The sequence below is a fragment of the Myotis daubentonii genome, chromosome X (genome assembly GCF_963259705.1).
Source record: "Myotis daubentonii chromosome X, mMyoDau2.1, whole genome shotgun sequence".
In the NCBI taxonomy this organism is placed as follows: Eukaryota; Metazoa; Chordata; class Mammalia; order Chiroptera; family Vespertilionidae; genus Myotis; species Myotis daubentonii.
In genome coordinates, this window is record NC_081861.1 from 3,548,051 (window position 1) to 3,571,766 (window position 23,716).

Below are 23,716 nucleotides of genomic sequence, written 5' to 3' on the forward strand. Positions count from 1 at the left end.
ATGAACTCCAAGTGCCCTCTGATATTCAAGACCACTTGATTCTAGATTAGAAGAACTAAACATACAGAAAGAGTGATGGTTACAAAATGACGAATCTGCTAGATAACAAATGCAAATACTCTGCGCAACTGTTTACGAGATAACTGGAGCCACCTTCACCGCAAGGTTATCACCCTGGGTTGTGACCTTAGATATGCATTATTCTGCTCCACGTTTATCTCCTCAGCTGGATCATGGCTTCCTAACCGGTAAAAAATGAATAACATGAGGCTTACAAATTTCTCTCACAGGAAACAGAAAATGTTCCCATTGGGCTTTGACAAGGTGGAAACATCTCAAGTTATAACACTGCCCAGCCAGGGGTAGGGGAAACTGATGGTGGAAAGGGCCCCTCACTCTAGTGTGTGTGTGTGTGGGGGGGGATCAAAGGCATCTCCCCTGCATTAATGGGAGTGCTTAACTTGGGGAATTTCCTGGAGATCCAAAATATCCCATGAGTACAGAATAAAAGTAGTTGGGCCCCAGGCTATTACAGTTAACAGGCCCAAATCAACAGTTTCAAGTTCCATTATTGCTCTATTGAAGTCGACATGGTTCTGGCTTTGTTGGGACAGTGCAAACTATAAGAAATTATAACTCCATGGCTGGGTGGGTCAAGATATGGGACAAAAGCCACTTTGCTTACAGAAGGACACACAAGACTACCTCTAGGCAGTATTAGGTAGTATCTACAAGAACAGGTCACAGATTCCAACCACCTGGGATCTCAGATTGGAACTCTGTTCAGACCCCTTCCTTCCAGCTGAGTGAGGGCAAGCAAGCTACGTAACCCCTCTGTACCTCAGTTTTCTCATCGGAAACAATGAGGGTATTAGTGGTACCTTCTCATAGGGTATTTATGAGGATTAGATGGGATAATGCATATAAAGCATTAGAATACTGCCTGGCATATAGTAATTTCTCAATAAATGTTAGGTGTCCACATTACAGGAGTATTGAGAGGAAGCCCAAGACATACAAAGGTAAATGCACACTCTAGCACAGTTTCACTAAAAACCCACTTAAATAATCCAGGGACTAAGGCTTAGGTGTGCCCCATAAGCATAGGGCTACATGCTAGAATCTGAGTGAAAATCCTCTTCTGTTCTTTTTTCCTCCCCAGTTACTGACTTCCTCTGACCCAACCTTCTCACCTGGCGGTGTGTGTGATGAAAGGGCTTGAAATTTGGAGTCAAACAGATGATGAGTCCTAACTCTGCCACTTACTCTTATGACCTCGGGCAAATTATGTATTACTTTCTCAGGACGCACAGAATCTAGACATTCAAGCTTTGAGGCATAAAAACTTCTTATAGCTCAGAAAAAGAATCAACTTTTGTTTTCATTTTTTAAAACTTTAGTGCATTTAAAAGTTACTCCAAAGCAGCAATGAGAGTGACATGCAGCAACGTATGTGAAACTCACAGACATAATATTGAGTGAGGGGGGAAAACACACACAAAAAGAGTACATGCTGTATGATTCCACTTGTATGATATTTAGGCAAAGACAAAAACCACTGGATGGAATTGAGGGTAGAATTGTGATTACCTTTGTTAGGGTACTGCCTGGGAGAGAGAATGAGGAAGGCTTTAGGGGTTTTGGAAATGCTCTAACTAAACCTGGATCTGGGTTGTAATGCAGGTGAGCACATATCTAAAAATTATATCAAGCTGTATGCTTAAGATTTATGCACTTTACTGCATGTGTGTTAGACCTCATTAAAAAATGTCCTGGGAAGGTGCTGCCATTACTGTTTCCCTTTAATTTACCAGTGATGGGGATGAAGAAGCGGAGGGTAGCGTGAAGGCTCTTATGTATGTCTTTGGTTGTAGACCAAAGACTTCATTTTGATAATTACTTTTAATTTAGCAGAAAAGGCCTGATGCAGCAACAACAGTGTGATTCAGCTCCCTGCTTTTCCACAGCACTCTCTGAAATGAAGGCACAGCAGGGGTATATATGTATTTCTTTTCTTCTTATATAAAGGGTTTATAAATAGTAATACCAACCTCAGTGCCAGGCATTTCCTGTAGAATTAATAGCCAGCTGGGGTTAACGGTCCTTGGTTTGACTTTGGGCCATCAACTCTTCTTGCTGCTCATTAATTCCCAGAAAGTACTCTGTGCCTTGATGGTTATTGCTTAAATACATTAAAATCAAGTTAAGGGTCTGACTTAATGTTTAGCTGTGATAATATAAAACACAAGGAAGTGCTCCCAGCAGACACATTCACTGTTGTATGTTTTCATTTAACTAATTTTCTGATTTTCTTCTATATTTTTGAATAGCGCAATGGAATGATGTACATGACATTTTTGCAGATGTTGTTTCTGGGGTGTGTGTGTGTGTGTGTGTGTGTGTGTGTGTGTGTGTGTTTAATGCTCATAACTAATCAAACAAGACCTGTACAGAAACCTCAATTTTAAAAAAAAAAACTATATTATGGGTTCATCATTTCAGTGAAAATTTCCTATTTGGATCCAAGTGTTACATGAGAAAATAGTTTAGTAAAATATAGGTTAAGTGCATTATCCATTCTGCATAAATTTAGCATAAAGACATTCACAAAAGCAGGAGTTTGTGGTTGGGGTGGGCCCAAGAGAGACCTGGAACATGGGGAGCAGCCCTTTAAAATATCCTTTTCTATGTGCCTCTTTGGAGGGTGGAAAGAACCCTTCCTAGGGCTTTCTGCTTACTGCTGCCCAGCAGGAGAATCACCTTAAGGCAGCTTCAAGCAGTTCTTAGAATATAAAAGCATACACATTTCCAACTTTCAAAATCCTGTCCTTCATTCAATAAAATGAGCTTTTGTTGCAAACCTTTCACATGCAGGGTGGGCCAGGGAAAGATTGTTAACTATGAAGCCTGTGTCTTTGGTTGCTCACCATCAGTGAGATAGATGGAGAGATCTAGACTAGACTACAGGGCGGAACATGTTCATTTCTATAATCAAGGCAAATAGTTACGTACTTTAAGAAAACAGATCGTCTGAACAGAGAACGATTCACAGAGATCACTCACATTATGAGAACTCTGAGCATTGGGAGTATTTCTCAATTTCTTCTATGAATCAGGCTTTAAAGAAAGGCTATTACTAGGTGTGCAAGGCCCGCAAGTAAAGGATACTTCGTTGGAAAACATTCTGAGGGCTATGTGATGCCCTCAAACTAACTCATTTATTTAAATGTCTGGGGTTGGGGGTGAGTTATCAAAAATTCAAATTCATTGGCCCTATTCAAGAAATTAAATTGGAATATCTGGGGGTGGAGCCCAGGCATCTTATTTGGAACAATATTCCCTGGGCAGATTTTAGTGCAGTGAAGTTTGAAATCACTGACGTCTTTCAAATCTACAAAAATTGTCTTGCCGTATACCAGTTGAGAAACATTAAATATTACAGACAAACCACCATCATCACCACCAATACAATACCTTGCCTTGGGAGGAGTTAAATACTTAGCTTCTAAAATATTTCCCCAAATACTTTCCAACTGGTTTTATTATTTGAGATTTGTGTTTAGCTTCTTGCAGACCAGGAGCACTTCTAATTTACTCTTAACTTCCTATGTCCCATATAGTGCTTGGCACATATGCTTCATACATATTTGCTAAGTGGAGAAATACATGAAATAGCACAGAAAAGTTCATGTTTCAATGGCTAGCACCCTCCTTTTAAACTTTCCCCATGATAAGAACACTCATTCAAAATAGACATGAATCAAAATGGTCTGATTTCTTAAGATTGGCAATTATAAGATGTATGCATGTGCAAGGTCTCTGGTTTGAATGCCACACCTAGACGGGGTAAAACCTGGTAACTTCATACACAGGATGCAAGAGATTAACTGGGGTTTGTGTTAAACTGAAATGAGTCTACATGAACGATTAAAAATTAAATCCTAGTCTCTCTCTCTCTCTCTCCCTCTCTCCCTCCCTCCCTCCCTCCCTCCCTCCCTCCCTCCCTCCCTCCATCCATTCATCTGTAAGCTATGGGTGATAATTATATATACCTTTCCCACCTCCCAAGGTAGAGGAACATATATGTATGTGAAATTTCTAAATTGTCTGGTGTTATATAAACACCAGTTATTATTATAACTTCTATTTTCTATGGGTGGATATTTCTGCGGTAAATATTTCACTTGATGTGGGTCTTTCCCATTATAATATACTCCAAGGAGCCTATATGCTTCACCACCAGACTGAGGTGTATCCCTTGGGCAAAGTAAAATGATTTGAATAGTTCTTTAAGAAAAACACAGCAGCAATGTAAATACTAAGTGAAAGAGAATTTTAAAAAATAATTTCAAATATTCTGTTTTGGATCACTTATACACTTCATTGTCTTAGATAATCAGGAGTTGACTGCCAACACACACACTAATCAGTTTGTCATGATAACTTGGAGAGATATTTACCGAAAAGAAAAAGTGCTGTTTAACTGGTACACTTGACTCTTCTCCATTTCCCAAGTGGGTTTTTTTTTTTCAGCTGGCCAAGTTATTTTCATCATATTCCTTTTTATCTTAAGTTCACATAACCCCTAGAACCTGAATCTAGGGCAAAAGAGAAGAGAGCAGACCTAACACTATCGATTCATTGATGTGGCACTGTTGGTTTTGATTTTAGAAGGTCAACGCCCTATGGGCCAAATTTGTTCAAAGGACAAACACACGATAATGATGTAGTGCTTCCTCCCTTTAAAAATCAAACCACTGCTGTTTAAATACAGCTAAGTAACAGTGGGGAATTGTAATATATACTTTTAAAAGTAAGTCTCTGTGTGGTTTATAATTATGTTTCAAATAAATGATGACCTTTAAAATATATAACAACAATATTGCTGATACTTTAGATAAATGGCTCCTATTTCATTTGTAATATGTCATTAACTTACTATTTCTAAAAATTTAATTGTGCTTTAAAGAATTCCCAGATGGAAATGAAATTATATTAGCAATTTACAATAAAGCAATACATTTATGTTATGCTTATTTAATAGAGCATTTAGATCATGCACATTTCTTTGAATATAAAATTATCATCTGGCTCTACTGGGTAGGAAATGAGAAAAAAATCCAAATAGCAGGTTTGGAGAAAGATGACAAATATGTAAAGCAGAGTGTTTTTTCCTGTAGACAGGAAAGTACCTTGAGGAAAAAGTTTTCAAATGTATTTTGGAAAGAAGAACTAAAGGAAGTTTGTGTGTGTGTGTGTGTGTGTGTGTGTGTGTCTGTGTTTAAAATAAAAATAAATACTAATAATCTAATGTTATTCTTCAATGTTCAGAATATTCATTTATAAAAAACAATGACTCAGAGCTATTACATTTATTTATTAGTTAAATTCATTTTGATGGCACTCTTTTTAGGGTTTTATAATATGCAGAAGATGTCACTTCCAGCTCCCAACAATAATCTATATATATAAAAGCCTAAGTGACTGGAATGACCAGAATGACCGGAACGGCCAGTCACTATGACATGCACTGACCACAAGGGGGCAGACACTCAATGCAGGAGCTGCCCCCTAGTGGTCAGTGCACACCCTCAGCCAACCTCCCCCAGCCAGCCAATCTCCCACAGTCCCTCCCTCCAAGCTGGCCAACCTCTCTTAATCCCTCCCCCTGGCTGGCAGGCCCCAATCACCTGATTGGGGCCAGGCCTGGGCTGGGATGGGGAACTGGGTGTGGGTGGTGGTGGACACGGCCCCTTTCCCAAAGGGGCTGAGGGCCGCCTCCCTCCTTGGGGCTGGTGGCCAACCTCCTGTGTCTTGTCCCTCCCCCCAGCCAGCAGGCCCCAATCAGCCCACTGCCCGCCCACTGCAGTGGCAGTGCAATGGCGAGGGAAGGAGGAGGGGGGAGGTGGGGAACTGCGCGGTGGTGGAGTGCCAACGATGGCGGCAGTGGTGGCCAGCATCTGGTGTCCATTCCTTCCGTGGCCGGCCCGGCAACCGTCGCCTCCTCTCCTGCCCAGCCCTGATTGGCCTGGCCCTGATCTGCCCTGATTGCTGGCCAGGCATAGGGACCCCACCCATGCATGAATTTCGTGCACCAGGCCTCTAGTAGTTGTATATGTAGCTATAGATATCATCAGGTAGATGATGCTGTGTCTCTATTTTCAGCATTGGCTAACAACCAACTTCATGAGTGTGTGGACATCTGAAAGTCTTCTGGGTCTCATACATTTTCTAAAGATCCCTGCTTACTACATGATCTCTTGTAATCTTTTAGCATTCATGCTGATTATCTATTTGCCAAATTTCATTGATATTATTTTTGTCTTCTTAAAGTGGTTCCTTAAAACCATTTTATCACTTGATTTATGACAAGAAGTGGACCACCAGTATAATTATCACAGAAGTTCTTAAACCTGGAAAGCTTTAAGCATCATCAACTCCCAGAAGTTGTATGTTCAATTTGAACATCTGTATCCTATTCCAGGGAGAGGATTCCTAGCTTTTGCCAGAGTCTAAGAAGTTAAAAAATGAGAAGTTTTCAGACCCATTGTAAGATGGAGTCAATGATAAGGCCAAAGGCAGAGTGAAGAAAAAGGACAAACTGTGAGGGGCAAAAGAAGTAGGAAGGACAAAAGAAAAACAAGAAAGGAAAGATAAAAGAAAGAAGCAAGAGACAAAGATGGAGAAGAGAGGACAAGAAGTTGAGAGCAAAGGAAAATAAAGGTGAGTCAGAAAAGAGAGGAAAGAGGGGAAGAAAGAAAAGGACAAGAAGACTCATCCCACAACCTTCCCTGGGACTTAGGACATCAGGAAATTTTTCCTTCCTTCAGCCCAGTGACCCCCAGCAGGTCCAGCTTTTTTGTCCGGCTATGGCACACAACCCTTATACGGTTCTGTTTCACCCAGTGATTGTTGATTCAAGCTTGGGTTTTTACTTGGGTAAAAGTCCCATAACGATGAATTGAATGGTGGTTCCAAAAGTGCATCAGAAAGGTGAGGATTATTTTGCCTCACATTTGGGTGCAATCAAATTAGACTAAGCTAAATGAACAGTCTTCAGCAGCAACTTGGGCTCCAATGAACCTGGAAAATTCTACTGACGCAGACCTAGTAAGAAAAAAATCTGCTGTCTAGAGTGAAAAACATAGGGAACAGCGGGTTCTTTACAGGGATCAAAGCCTTCAGATTTTCAAAGAAAAAGTTTTATTTTAAAAATGAAGTTTGGAGGAAAGTATACATGACCTGCCTTTACATTAAAATCATGCTAAAATCTTTGATTTTCAGGAATAGATTTTTGGAGCAGAACTTGAAAGAGCAAGAGATTAGATAATTTAAGATCAAGTACACAAATTCCCAGTAGTCCTTAAAGTGGCATAGTGGAAACTACTCCAAAAAGAACCTCCTTTTCAGAGGTTTACCTTGGCACCCAGAAACACCTGTGCTGGAGTTTCAATCTGGTCTCAGAAAAGCACAGAGGAACCTAGAGGAACTGTTTAACATTTATACATGAAACTAAATTATCATTAATTTTTTCCAAATGACCCCTATTTATAGGGTAAACATATGATTTATCATCCATAGTGGGATGTTTTTGAGAGTGAAAAAAATGGGTCATTAACAAATGAAGTCATAAATTGAGACTGTCCCTGGTAAATTGAGATGTATGATCACCCTGTCTCTACAGAACTTCCTATGCTTGGCAATGAGATAAAACAAAACAAAAGAGACAAACCAGCAAAACCAAAATAACAACCAGGAGTGATTATTACAACTGTAATGAAATCTGATTCCAAATGGAACCCAAAGGAATTCAGGAATTTCAGTTAGCAAAACTCATCACGTTTGTGGCTATTGGTTAGCCCTTGTGTACAATAAGGCAAAAGGCATATGGATACTGTGGCTGCATAAATGGAAGATTCCAACCAACATGTCATTTAGGCATTGACAGGAAGGAACCTCCTGATGACTGACTGCAGTCACTTTCCAGCAGCAGATGCAGATTGAAAGACAAGAGTGGAAGTTGGGGGAAAGAGGACCAACTGGTGGTAGATCAGGAAATCAGTCCCAATTTGATGGAAAACTTTTAATTAAAATTTATAATATTCTTAATACACAGGAGTTTGCCAAGTTGTATTAGATAACTCTCATCTTTTTCTGACTGTCCTTTTTGTGTTTTTTTGTTTTTTACTCTTCTGATGGGTCTAAAAGTCATGAATCCTGTCCTAAATTTACAAGGCTTTCCTGAGGCTGGGAGAGATAGGAGCAGAAATAAAGGTGTGTTTCTATCAGTTTTCTGGACCACTACGACATTATTATTAAAAAATAAATAAGTACCTATACATACATAAAAATACTTCCATCATTTTAATTTATCCCTGAACTGAGGGTGGAATAGACATTTTGGTTGGTGCGTGGAGGTGGAAAACCCTCTAAGAATATTTCCTAGAAAGTAAGTACCACTTACTCTAGAGATAATCTTACTGATATGGTTAATTTATAGCAACTTGATTCAGCCACAAGGGTACCAAGACATTTGGTCAAATATTATGCTGGGTGTGTCTGTGAGGATGTTTCTGGATGAGATTAACCTTTGAATCCATAAATTTATTTACTTGCTCCCTAATGTGGGTGAGCCTCATCCAATCCAATTGAATACCTGAATAGAACAAAACCGCTGAGTAAGAGGGAACTTAGCCTGCCTGGCCACTTCAGCTCTGACACCAGCCTTCTTCTGCCCTCTCAGTGGAACTTACACCATTGGCTCACTTGGTTCTCAGGACTTCAGACTCCAACCAGAACTATACCACCAGCTCTCCTGGGTCTTTAGCTTGCCAACTGTAGATCTTGGAACTTCTCAGTTTCCATAACTATGTGAGCCAATTCCTTATGATAAATCAATCTCTATCTCCATCTCCATCTCTATCTCTATCTCTATCTCTATCTCTATCTCTATCTCTATCTCTATCTCTATCTCTATCTCTATCTCTGTCTCTGTCTCTGTCTCTGTCTCTATAGCTAATCTATCATTTGTAGTCTATTGGTTGTTTCTCTGAAGAACCCTGACTACTACACCTACTTTAGAACAATCTACATTCAACATAGCCTTCACAGAAAAGAAAAGGTGTGTGACCTATTGGAAGTTAGGAAAATGTCTCACAGTGTACAAGCCATGGAAGATAATCATAAGAGGCATTCACTTGGTCTGGCCCTGGTCACAGCTGTAACCATGAAACAGACTAGGTCAAAACCAATAGGTCCCATGACTTTCAAGTCACTGTTCTGCCTTGCAAGGTGGAAGTTACTGTGTCCCCCCTCCATTCTGTCAGTTATTTAGTATTCTTCATGTTTAGAGTACAACCCTCAGGAACAAATCCAGAACCAAGGATGAACTCTGAACTCTGAGGCTGTCTACTTGGTGGAGGCCACAGGAATGGTCAAGACGCCAAGGGGAGCCCTAGTCAGTTTGGCTCACTGGATAGAGCATCGGCCTGGGGACTGAAGGATCCCAGGTTCAATTCCAGTCAAGGGCATATACCTTGGTTGCAGGCAAATCCCCAGTAGGGGGTGTGCAGGAGGCAGCTGATCGATGCTTCTCTCTCATCGATGTTTCTAACTCTCTATCCCTCTCCCTTCTTCTCTGTAAAAAATCAATCAAATATATTTTTTAAAAAAGATGGCAAGTGGAAAACTTCACCAGACACACTGTCTAAGCATTCAGAGAGAAAGCAACAAACCATGAAACAAAGAAGGAATGTGGTTGAGAGCTAACCTAGTCAAAAGATCATGGCTCTAAATGGAAAGTAAGAAATGGAGAGAAGACAAAATCCTCAAATACTGCTATTCTTGCCTCTGTGATCCTAGGGCCCAGTTATTTTTTTCCTGTTGAGACCAGGGGGTTGGTCCTCAATGGACCTGGGCCTTCCTGGATAGATATTTCAGGGGCATTAGACATTAATTCTTAATTCTAATTCATAGGTATTCTATCTCCATGATTTTTTCTCATTCTCATCCTTAGATGCATCAATGAAGTTATATATCAGTTGGGCAAATCCTTCCTGTTTACAGACAGTTGGGGCCCATAATTCTTAGCCATTTATTTTAAGGATGCAAGTATTTTTCCCCATCTAAATCCTTGTTAATTTCTGAGGTTAAAAAGGCATCTATAAATTTTGTCTGATAAATCTTCCATTCATTCTCCTCTTCTCCTTCAATATGCCAATCAAACTGTCAGCTTGCTTTCTCTGCAGATTCATAACACTTCACCTTCAATCTCATTAACTGATTTGCCTTTTGTTTCACATGAAGAAAACTCATCTCAACACTTAAAACCTTGGGAGTTATAATTCAGAACTTCTTGAGCTGTCTTTTAGAATTTTGGTTCCCACTGCTTGTTCTTTTTTTTCCCTGCCTTTCAGAAAGGAAAATTTACCTTTTCTTTCAACCACCTTTTGTTGACCCCATCTTCAAATATGAAGTAAGGTTTACACTCACATTTTAGCTTTTATATGTGACAATCTTAATAAATTTCTAAATATAATCAAACTTCACTCATTTGGACTCCATTTGAATTTTGTGAAAATTAGGATAAAACCTGAGGTAGATAATTTGCTTAGGTATTCCCTTCTCTATTAGAGTAATAAATATTACCCTAATAATTTTTTATTGATTTCATAGAGGAGAAGGGAGAGAGAGAGAGAGAGAGAGAGAGAGAGAGAGAGAGAGAGAGAGGAGCGAGAAACATCAATCGGTTGCCTCCTGTATACATTCCAACTGGGGATCAAACCTGCAATCTGGGTATGTGCCCTGACTGGGAATCAGAAACCTGCCACCTTTCGGTGTACAGGATGATGCTCCAACCAACTGAGCTAGAGGAAACCCTAATACTATTTATACACTAACAATCAAAGATGTAATCTGTATCTTGGAGTACTGTTGAACCCAGATTGCCTTAAAGTAGGACTAGGAAATCAAAAGCAGAGTGAATGAAATTCTTCTGAGAGCATTCATGTATGCAGGTGACCTTCGGTGGTGATACTTGGTGACCTCAGTTTAAGTTAATATAGCCACCTGATTGCTGGAGAAAAAAAACACCCCACAAAACACTATGCTTCTAAAATGTAACACTGGTTTGTGGTTAAGGATGCAGCTTTAGAGTCAAACTGTCTTGTTCAGAATCCTGGCTTTACAATTAATTTACTATATAATCTAGGGCCAGTTACTTCTTCTTGGGGTTTCATTTTCCTATCTGTAAAACATGGGGAAAAATAAATAACTCCCAGCATTTTCTTTAAAATTAATTCAGATGAGGCAGGTCAAATACTTAGCATATTGCCAGGAAGATAGCACTCCATTATAGGCAGCTGACTGAATATGTGCTTTCCCTAAAGCAGATGCTGAGACAAAGTTTTGGGTGCAAGTACTTTATCTGAGAGATAATCCCAGGAGACACTGGCAAAAGAGTGTGGAAGTAAGATAAGGAAAGGAAGGCAGACAATAAAGGCTATAGTATCAAGTACACTATCACTTTGGACAATTGGGGCTCAGTCCCACTGTGGACCTCTGGCAGACTGTTGAACACACATCTCAGAACTATGCCCATGTCCCCTGACAAGGGGGTAGGAAGCTGGGGTTTTTATAGATGAACTAGAGGCCTAGTGTACGAAATTTGTGCACTGGGAGGGGGGTTGTCCCTCAGCCTGGCCTGTACCCTCTCGCAGTCCAGGACCCCTCAGGGGATGTCCGCCTGCCAGGGAGCAGGCCTAAGCCAGTAGTCGGACATCCCTCTCACAGGCTGGGACTCCTCACTCCTTACCACCTGCCTGCTCGCTACTCCTTACCACCTGCCTGCTCGCTGCTCCTTAACGCTGCTGTGGAGACAGGAGAGGCTCCTGCCACCGTCACTAGGTTCACCAGCCATGAGCCCGGCTTCTGGCTGAGTGGCACACCCCCTGTGGGAGTGCACTGAACACCTGCATTGAGCATATGCCCCCTCGTGGTCAATGTGCATCATAGCAACCAGTTATTCCACCGTTTGGTTGATTTGCATATTAGGGTTTTATTATATAGGATTGCTGATACCAGGAGTACTGCTCAGGAGGAGTGAGACATTGGCTACCTTTGTAGACCTTGCATTTAAATAGGACTAAGTTAGAACATCTTGGAGTTCTTACTATATACATTTAATAAAATTGTCTGGGTCCTGTGTGTGAGGCTGTGGTCAATCAAGGGGCAGCCACGTTGGTGGATGAAGTTTCAGAGCAGTAAGGCTGGACACTGTTGTAGAGAATCAGAGCAGCTCTAAAGAGCCCAGTCTGTAGCCAGGTGGTCAACAGTATATGTCAAATCTGTGGGGTGAGTGCTCGCTTCGGCAGCACATATACTAAAAAAAATTGGAACGATACAGAGAAGATTAGCATGGCCCCTGCGCAAGGATGACACGCAAATTCGTGAAGCAAATTTACCAAAAAAAAAAAAATCTGTGGGGTGAGGCCAGGCTAGAGAAGGAAAAAATGAGGAACATGGGATGAGATCAGAGAGTGGGCCAATTCAGGTAGATCAGGGCAGGTCCCTGCATAGTAACCCCCTAAATGAGATCCACAGCAGGCCAAGCTGGCTTAAAAACTTGTGCTTTGTAAAAATAATGAAATCTGCCCTGACCGATTTGGCTCAGTGGATAGAATGTCGGCCTGCAGACTGAAGGGTCCCAGGTTCGATTCCGGTCAAGGGCATGTACCGTGGTTGTGGGCACATCCCAGTAAGGAGTGTGCAGGAGGCAGCTGATGTTTCTCTCATTGATGTTTCTAACTTTCTATTTCTCTACTTTCCTCTCTGTAAAAAATCAATAAAATATATTTTAAAAAAATAAAAATAATGAAATCCATAAAATTTAGAGTTTTCTTTTAGCCTACATAAGAAATAAAATACTTCTCTATGTAAAAACATAAATATTCCAAATATGGGGGGCATACCAGGCCTTTGGGAAACCCAACCTGCATTTCATTCAAAGTTCAGCTCAAATGTCACTCCTTTAAGAAAGCCTTCCGTGCTTGGTTGGTGTGGCTCAGTTGTTGAGCATCGGCCTATGAACCAGGTCGCAGTTCGATTCCCAGTCAGGGTACATGCCCAGGTTGTGGGCTTGATCCCCAATGTGGGGCATGCAGGAGGAAGCTGATCAATGATTCTCTCTCATCATGGATGTTTTTTTCTCTCTCTCTCCCTCTCCCTTCCTCTCTGAAAGCAATAAAAATATATTTTAAACAATAAAGAGGATATGATTTAATCCATGTGTTCACCCAAGTAAGAAATATCCAAATAAAGTTGTAGAACATTTCTATCACCCCAAAATATTCTTATGTGTCCCTTTATAAATAGATTTATGGTTCTGGACTTTCATATAAATGGGGAGACAAGAGGGTCCTAATATAAGTGACAGGAGAAGATGTGACTTTGGGTGGTGGGCACATGGTGCAACATACAGATCTTGTAACATAGAAACCCACACCTGAAACCTTTATGTTCATGTTGACCAGTGTCACCCAAATCAATTTAATAAATAAAAAATAAAAAATAAATGGAATCATACAACATACATACTTTTGTGATTGGTTTCTTTGCTAAACAATGTGGGGTTTTTTGTTTAAATGTATTGGGGTGACATTGGATAATAAAATTATATAGGTTTCAAGTGTACAATTTTATGACACATCATCTGTATATTGCATTGTGTGCCCATCTCCCAATGTCAAATCTTCTTCCATCAACATATATGTGACCCCCTTTGATAGTGGGATAGAATATTTCAATTTGAGGCTCTTCCGAATAAATAAAACTATTTTAAAATGATAACAGAATATCAGCTATCTGGAGCAAGAGAATGTAGCACTGCTGCAGTGTCTCCATTTTTAATACCTCCAAATCTGGCTATCTGCAAAACCCTGGTTTTCTATTCAGTACATTCTAAATATTAGCAGAGAAGTTTAAATTCTATCCCCTGACCCACTACTGAATAAAAGGGAGACGTGAACACATTTCATTATTTTCGTAGACCTCAAAACCTTCAATTATCTGATTAAACATACTCCTAGGTATGTTGCAATGATTACAATAAAACGCTTTTAGATAACTCTGAATGGCATGTGATGCTAACAAACGGAGTATTAAAATATATTTTATGGTAGATGCTTGCAGACCTTATCTCTACTGCAATAGTTCCCTCCACTTTGCAGCAATCCTCTCTAATAAAGTCTCTCTTTGCCAAGTCTTTAAAAAACGTATTTTTGTGTATACTTATTACCTAATGATCCTTATGTGTACATACACATTGGAAGCTGAAATCCCTAGCTCTAAGTTAAATTGGTCAATGCCTACCAAACACAAGAACCTCTCACAAGGCAGTCTCTGGTCTTCTCATCCTTTCCCCCAAAAAAGATGGAGCTTGCCTCAGGAAACATTTCAGTTTCCTGTTTTGTGTGTAGTCACTGCTCAATGAATATTCATGGATTGACCAAAGAGTATGATTGGATTCTTTATGGGGACAGAATTGTTGGGCTCTGAGAAAAGAGGGTTCAGGGAAGCCCAAAACAATGGCCTTTAGCTCTTGGCCATGATGAGACTATATAAGTCAGGTTGTTAAATGGGTTTATATATTGCTTAAAATATTCACAATTTTATATCTTCTGGGATATTGTAGACTAGTGGTCATTAGGAAGCCAATGAACCCATCCAGATGGCTGTGATGTGGAAGGCACAGCAGAAGCTGGAGAACAAAGGGAGAAATGACCACTAGCCTGTTTGGCTCAGTGGATAGAGCATAGGCCTGTGGACCAAAGGCTCCTGGGTTCGATTCCAGTCAAGAGCATGTACCTTGGTTGCAGGCTCTTCCCTGGCCCCGGCCCTGGTCAGGGCTTGTGCAGGAGGCAGCCAATCAATGTATTTCACATCGATATTTCTGTCTTCCCCTCTCTCGTCCATGCTCTCTAAAAATCAATGTAAAAATATCCTCAGTCGAGGATTAAAAAAAAAAAGGGGGGGGGGAGAAATGGTTCCAGAAATGGACACATTGATGTGCCCCATGGGATATTATATACAGTATCCACACTTTAACCCCACTCTCAACTATTTTTATGTTTATTGTCGGAAATTTATAAATAGAGAAATGTACACCACCTTTTAGCAGCAAAAAGGGAGCCAGGAAAAAAGTGGTTGATCCATTTTCTAAGAAAGATTGGTATGATGTGAAAGCACCAGCTAACTTTCCTTCTGGCACTTGTGGATAAACAACTCACAAGACCTGGACCATTTACCATTTGTTCTAATGCAGAGGTGGCACATTGCAGTGAGCTTTTGTTTAGCTTAATATAAAATATGCTATTAAAAATGTGAATTAATTCTCAACATTTATTAACCAGAATATTTCTTATAAAAATCAATATTTAAGGCTTCATTCACTTGGAAGATCTGCTACAAAAACATTCCTCTTTCTGTTGGGGCAACAATTGGCAGGAGCTATGGAGATGGCTACAACTCAGCTCACATCACTCAATTATTCTACGGCTCACCTTCTGAGAAAGGTAATCTGTGACATTAATTGGGCAACTTATTTTTCTCATATCATCAGACAAACTCATATCCCTAATATAAGATCACCACTACTCGCAGGACATGGGATGTTTTCTGCTGCCTTTGCTAGGAAACTTGGTATCCTGGCTATAAACATATCTATAGATTGTGTTCTCCCAAGTTAGCACTTTCAAGAACAGCAAAACGTTTGAGATGTTGCATTACTTGTAACAAGTTAGCTTAACACAGTTTCATGGATGCTTATCGAAGACATGAGACACCTGGGTCAGAGACAGAGACAGTTTCATCCTCATACCAATAGCAGTAGCTGGAATATCAGCCTTTGCACTGGTTCCCTAAGTCTCAACTCTCATAGGCCAACACCAACAGGACCAGAAGACACCAACACACGTATGGGTTACATTAAAGAAGAAGGATTCTAAGCTTAGGGGACTTGATCTTTTATAATGGTCAGTAAGCATGACCTTAGCTCTAGAGCAGTGGTTCTCAACCTTCCTCATGCCACGACCCTTTAATACAGTTCCTCATGTTGTGGTGACCCCCAACCATAAAATTATTTTCGTTGCTACTTCATAACTGTAATTTTGCTACTGTTATGAATTGTAATGTAAATATCTGATATGCAGGATGTATTTTCATGATTACAAATTGAACATAATTAAAGCATAGTGATTCATTACAAAAACAATATGTAATTATATATGTGTTTTCCGATGGTCTTAGGCGACCCCCGTGAAAGGGTTGCAACCCACAGGTTGAGAACCGCTGCTCTAGAGGGAGACATTATTATTTTTTTTTATTATGGGACAGTAAATAAACCTGTTCTTTGTGCTGAAGGGAAACACTATTTCTATCTAATTCTAAGGCTGTTTGCTATACAAAGTTCTTTCAAAAGTTAGTCTGGAGCAAAGGCAGTCAGTGTCTCTACTTGTAAGATATACAGAAACACAAAAGACCTATGAAGAACATGTACCCAGCATCATTTGTTCTGTTAACCTTGCCTAGAACAAGTTCTCATTCACCCAAACAGGGAACATTATGTATGAGGTCTACTAGATTTCATATTTTCATTAAGCGGCTATTTATTGCATGATTACAGCGATAAGAGATGTGCTGGGCCCTGAAAATACTAGCTTGAAAAAGACCTACTTTTTCCTCCCAAGGCACTGTGAGTCAAGCAAGTAAATCACCAATTGCAATTGAGAGAGTGAGTGAGAAAAATGATTGAGGAGAAGGGGTGTGGTCATGAATTATTGGACCATGATCAGATATTTGGACATACTCAAGGGCAATATGGGAACAACCCCAGAGATAGGCCGGTTAAGAAGCTTTGGCAAGAGTCTAGGCAGGAGATGGCTCTGGCTTGAAATAAAGTGACAATGCAGAGCAAGGAAAGAAGCCACAGTTCAGTGATATTAAGGCAATAGAATTGATCAGAGAGGAATCTAAGATTGTGCCCAGTTTTGGGCTTGTGCAGCTGGATGATTGGTGATGCTGGCATTAACTGAGATAGGGAACAGAGGAGGAGGAAAAAGTTCTGGGTTAATATAAAGAGTTCAAATTTGGACACTCTGACTTCAAGGTACCCATAATCCAAGCAGAGATAGCCAAATAGCTAGATAGACATATATGCCATATAAATCCAAAACATTACTAGTAGTTGCTAATATTATGTTAATGGCTTTTATAATTTTAAAATTAATGGTTTCACATATTATATGCAAATCAATAATTATCTGATAAATATTGTATAATAGGAAGTATATTTTTCTCCCTTTGTAAATAATGGAGAAAAGCATGGCTAAAAATAGTGTGGCTATCTATTAAGAAGACAACTCCAAGGCCTAAATAAATCCCAGGGTACTTAGTGTGCTTTCATCATACTCAAATAAATCTTTTAAGAAAAGGAAATAGCACTTCATTTTAAGTCAAAGTGTCATTTTCACTGTAATTGCAACTGATATATCACTAATGCACCATTTGACAACTTGTGATTTAAAAAACTCCAGTAGTTCACTATATCACAAATCATGGTTAGTAGCGCTTTTTTGTGCATATAACACACTTTTTAAAAGCTTACATTTACCATCCAAAAGCCATGGTGAAATAGTTAATTTTGCCTGTGATGTTGTTATTACATTACTGCCAGAATGAAATAAAATTCCAAATTGTTAATGAACTAAGTGAATTTTAACTCATACAGGACCTTGTAAAATTGAAACATTCCCCATTAAAGATTGTATGTTTATGAAATTATCTAAACCTATGAAGTGTTTTCCACTAAATCCTACAGTACATATTTGTCACAACCACTGAAAGTAGAAATGAATAGGACCAAGCATCACTGGATATCTATTGTCCCTTCATCCATCACTAATGCTTCCAATCTGTTAAATCATATTTGCCCTTTTCTGGGCAATGCTGTGGTTCATATTTCCCACAGACTAATCATGAAAGCATTAACCAGTAGTGAACTTTTACTCATCACTGTTCTGTCCTACCTTAGTTACAGCAACTTAGTTACTGGGGAAAGGAACACTATCTTGCTGAGATAGCAAGACAATTCAAATTTGTCAAATGCAAGTTGTAGTGAAGACAGATAACCACTGTCTCAGACTTGTACTTTTTATTTATATGAATTTTCTTTTCTCTAAATGTCAGCTGTAATAGGACAATTATTCCTACAAGCTTTTTTTCTTAAAAAAAAAAAAAAAGCTACCACTACAGGGATATTTTGAAATGCTAAATATTTGTTTCCAGGATGACATTATAGATGGCAGATTTTCTCTTCCTGAAGAATATATTTCCGACAACTGTTTAGCTGTCATCTATATTTCTTTAAGTTCTTCCCTCTCCATTTTCTCTGAAAACATAAAAAAGTTGACTGGTTCCTAGTAAATTAACACATGGTTTTTGGAATGCAGTATAATTGAAGAAAAGGGTAAGGAAATGCTCAGTTTTCCCATACATATTACTGGGTAATCAAGGATCAGTGGTTGAAACTGGTTTTCATATCAGAATCAACCAACCATTGCATTCTTTGACTTTTCTATATCTCTTCACTGATGTTGAATGATTTTATGAAAGTGAGCATTTGAAGGCAGCAGAATCCTGTGGATTATTCCATACAGAGCCTATCAAGTTGAGGGTAAAGAGCTGCCACATAAAAACCATTGTTTCCCCTTTTGTGAATGGGAAAATTGGCTCTTGACAAGCCCCCAGATTCCAGAAACTTAGCTGTCATTATTGTTCTAGTTTCATTTGAGAGCAACTTAAGTCTTGGGTGCCCCAGGATCTTCATGGCTTGTGTTAAATAGGTAGGGGTTATTAGAACAGATTCCAAGAACACAGCATAAAAACAAAAGAAAATGGGGATCAGCAGAGCAGAATTTAATGTCATCATGCAGTCTTGAGGTTCAATGCAGAATGCTAAATTGTACTTCTAAGAGAAATTAAGTCCTGTATAGTTTAAGGTATTTTCTTTTTCCTAGCACGATAATATATGCGTGTGGGGATGGGGGATGGAATTAGCAATTTCAGATTTTCCTCATTTTTCTGCTTTTCCATTGCTGGGGATTCCCTAAACCTGTGGTACATTCATCGCCATGAGGGGTGCTGCTCCCTGACTTTGTTTGTTTCCTTGCACCAATGGGGTCTAACAGTGAGCCTCTGCTCTATGCTAGATGACCTGTTCAGAAGGTAATTGCTGTGGAAATTCAAAAGATGATGAGTGTTGAGGAGAACTAGGTTGATCTTCAAAAGCTGGAGGCTTGGAAGCTAATACCAGATGAACTCTAAAGCCAAACTCCCTAGGTCTGAATCTCAACTTTGTTACTCCATTAACTATGACAAATAGAACAAATTATTGACCTCTTTATACCTCAGTTTCTTCATCTGTAAAATGGGACTGATAAGAGTATCTACCAAATAGAATTCTAATGGATATTAAATGGGTTCATATTGATAAAGCATTTAGTGCCTGACACATACTAAGTGCTATCCTAATATTAGTTAAATGATAAATCTCCTTAAATGCAACTTTGTTAAGTTCCCAAGATGAAACTCTTGACACGTGATATGGTTGTACACAGAATAGACACATTTTTATCCTACTGTCCAAGTCTCATATCACAAAGTGTAATTATTTTATGGTGTTAGAGGAATGTGAAGGAGCCCACAGAGAAGGTGGCACAAAGGTGTAACCAGAAAAGAAAACTATAATAGAGGTAAATAAATGAAGCTACTATATGTTCCAAAATCTACACTGACTCACATGTGGCCATAAATATTTAAATCAATAAAAGTAAAATAAAATAAAATAAAAATTAGGTTCCTTCGTTGCACTGGCCACATTTCAAGTGTTTGATTACCACAGGTGGCTAATGGCTACTACATTGGACAGCACAGATCTAGAACATTTCAATCATGACAGAAAGTTCTATTGGACAATACCAATTCACATTTTTAAAGATGGTCCCATTTCATGAGATTCAACTTTTATTTCAACTAAGGCAATTTCTAAATGTGCGATTTGATAGATTTTCTACAAAAAGAGGCTCACAAATTTAAAAAACATTCTTTTATAAGGTACACATCCTGATTTGGAGATTCATAAATGGCAGACCCATGAAACTCAAAGCACAGGGGGAAACTGAAGTCTTGCCCATAAAGTAGGCACACAGCATCAGCCACTCCTTCTGAGCATGCTGTGACTGTTCTGTAAGGGTGACTATCTGAATGATGGGTAGAGATGTCCCTGAGAAAGTTCCAGGGTGTATATTTGGCCAGATCCCTCTGGGCACTGAACAAAGAACTTTTCTATTGGGAGAAAGGAGACAAAAATAGAGGTATCACTCAACTTTCCTTCAATATTTGTCTAGATATTAGTTATTACAATTGAAGTAGATGGAATCAAGAAATATATGTAGGAATCAAATGCCCACTAGACAATTTGTGATGAGTTGATTTAGTTTTGCCAGAAATTTCCTGATCCTTGTCTGCAGACACTATTTACCAACCTCTTTTAATGGATTTTGTGTAGACTCGGATACTTCTTTCTAAACTATTTCTTGTTTACTTCATAAAGTTCAGAACTAAAGAAATCCTCCAGGAATTGTTATAGACGCTTACCTACACTAGGCTGATTTCATTCTACTATTGTGGTCATAGTTTTGGTGCTTATACTTAGAAAAATCCAATAAGCATCCCTTTCTACCCATTGCATGTTACCTTAGTAAGATAGATTTTTGTCTAGAAAATGTTCTAGTATAAAGGGAGTGGTCACAGGAAGGCCACAATCTATCATAGTGCCTAGAATTATATCATTATTAATATAATATTTGATTATATAATACCTTATATTTGCATAAAGTGCATGTATTGCCTGTTACTTTTACTCACATAATTTCACTTAATTCTCACAATAATCTTATGCTTAAGGTAATTATCTACATTTTTACAGATGAAGAAACAAAGGTTGGCAAGGGAGAGAGAGTGTAAGTCACTAGTTTAAAGACACTAATGAAGGTAGCAGATCTGAGACATGGACACTTTAATTCCAAGGCCACTTCTTTTTCAGTCACCCAAAAGCCATATCTTGGCTTCATTCATAGTATCTACTTTTAAAATGGCAAATATCCTTAAGAGGAATAAAGATCTAACTTTATAAGCCATCCACACCTTAGTATAAATTAGAGAATCACCTTAATTTTTTCACTGACCAGAAGTTTAGAAACAAAAAGGCCATTTTTGCCAATGCAGGGCCCCCAAGGAATGGGGCTGTTGTTGATGGGCCGAGGAGAGAGTCATTTGAAGCTAGAGGGAAGGATCCAAGTACAATGCTGCCTGTGACCAGAGGCTTCCATAGGGTGTTATGGCTTTAAATATTGAGGGACCAGTGCTGTGGTCTGTGAGCAGAGATTTACCGGGCAATGGGACTTACTGCTTTTTCTCATTTCTCCTACATTCCATTTTCTCCTGTTGCTCCATGGTTACTCTGTTCTTTGTACCTGAGCTTTCTGTCACTTAAGAAGACAGCGTGGCCCAGCCCCACAGCCATGCTACTCAAAGGTAAACTGAATTCTCAGACGCACAAAAATGCTAAGTACTCAAATGGGCCCGAGTGAAATTATAAGGAACATTCTCTGGCATTTCCCCAGGCATTACCAGATCCGCTCTAGTCTAGAACATTAAGCACTCCATTTCAGCTGCTCATTCCTCTGGAGACAAAGCCCCATGTCTATAAAAGGCCTATGCTACTGAGTGGAGGGAGGGCGACCTCACAGTGTGCATAAACCAATAAAGCACTTTCAATCTGGCAAAACCCCAGCCCATCATGGTTCCACAGATGTTAATTTTAGGGAAAACAAATTCAGATGTGTTTGCCCAGAGAGAGAACAGCAATGGAGGGTCATTGTATTCTGTGTTTACTTGTATGTATATTGGTTGCTGAGCCCTCATCCTGCTCCAGCCAGCTCTTCTCACAGCTATGCTCCCCTCTCTCCTCATGCTGTCATCCCCTATCTGTGCCTCCTCTCACAGCCAATTTCATCTCACCCTCCCACCCCACCCCTGCCCTCTCTTTGCAATTTCTACCTGAAGGGTAATTAGTCTAACAGAAGCTTTCAGGGGAAAAGGCAGTGAATATTGTTTTTGTAAAAGCAAAAAGGCAGTGAATCCTGTTTTTGCAGAGGCTAAAACCAGCCTTTTTTTTTTTTTAAAGAAAACAAGAGCAGTTGTTTTTTTTTTAAATTTCATTGATTTTAGAGAGAGAAAGGAGAGAGTGAGAAACGTCAATGTGAGAGGAAAACACCAATTGGCCACCTCCCACATGCACCCAGACCAGGGAACAAACTCACTACCTGATTGTGTGCCCTCGACCCAGAATCAAACCCACCACCTTTTGGTGTGTCAGACAAGGCTCCAACAAACTGAGCTACACAGGCCAGGGCCAAACCAGTCTTCACTGTGGGCAGGACAGTGGAGCTGGAGGGACATAGGAGATCTGCGTCTAATCTCAGCACTGTCCCCAACTCGCAGGGAGTCTTGGGTTAAGTCACTTTCCTTAGGGGCTCAGGTTTCCTTGTCTGTTAAACAAGGTTCTCTATTTGAAATTCTCTATTCTCAGGAATATTATCTATGATCAAGAAATGAGGCTGGGGGTTGAAAGCACAGTTGTCCAAAATATCATCCTATCTAATAAAAGAGAAACATGGTAATTGGTGTACAACCGCTACCCTTCCCATGGGCTAATCAGGGCGATATGCAAATTAACTGCCAGCCAAGATGGCGGCCAGCAGCCAGGCAGCTTGAAGCTAACATGAGGCTTGCTTGCTTCAGTGATGGAGGAATCCAACGTTCCCCGCCTGCCTTGCTGGCCTCTGAGCTTGCAGTTTGAAACATTGTTACAAATATAGAAGCTAAACAAAACTCCAGAAACCTGCTTTCAGCTGGCCCGGGATCTCAGAGCTGGAGTTGATACAGTGTTTCGATTATAGAACCCAAACAAACCAGATACCTGCTTTCAGCAGCAGAGGCCTCAGAACTGGAGCCAGAGCTAAAGCTGGCCCAGAATAAAAGAAAAAAGAAAAAAAGGAGCAGTTGGGAGCTTTTGTCACCCACCAGCCTGAAAACAGCCCTCAGCCTCTCACCCAGCCTGGCCAGGCACCCCAGTGGGGACCCCCACCCTGAAGGGGGTGTGACCAGCTGCAAACAGCCATCATCCCCTCATCCAGGCTGGCCAGGCACCCCAGTGTGGACCCCCACCCTGATCCAGGACACCCTTCAGGGCAAACCAGCCAGTCCCCACCCATGTACCAGGCCTCTATCCTATATAGTAAAAGGGTAATATGCCTCCCAGCACTGAGATCAGCGGAGCCGTGAGGCCTCCCAGCACCATGATCAGCGTGACAGGGGGCAGCACCCAAACCCCCTGATGGGCCCTGCTTTGTGCATGACAGGGGGGAACTCCCCAACCCCCTGATTGACCCTGCTCTGTGGGTGACAGGGTATGGAGCCCCAACCCCCCTGATGGGCCCTGCTCTGTGCGTGACAGGGGGCAGCGCCCCAACCCCCTGATTGGCCCTGCTCTGTGCATGACAGGGGGTGGCGTCACAACCTCCCCATCAACCCTTCCTTG

At 40.2% G+C, this 23,716-nt stretch overlaps 1 non-coding gene across 1 annotated transcript; it reads left to right on the plus strand.

The window, feature by feature from the left end:
* Positions 1-12,355: 12,355 nt before the first annotated feature.
* On the plus strand, positions 12,356-12,461 carry LOC132225341 (U6 spliceosomal RNA). Its single transcript, XR_009450864.1, has one exon. It is a non-coding gene; the product is annotated as a U6 spliceosomal RNA (small nuclear RNA).
* The last annotated feature ends 11,255 nt before the right edge of the window (positions 12,462-23,716 follow it).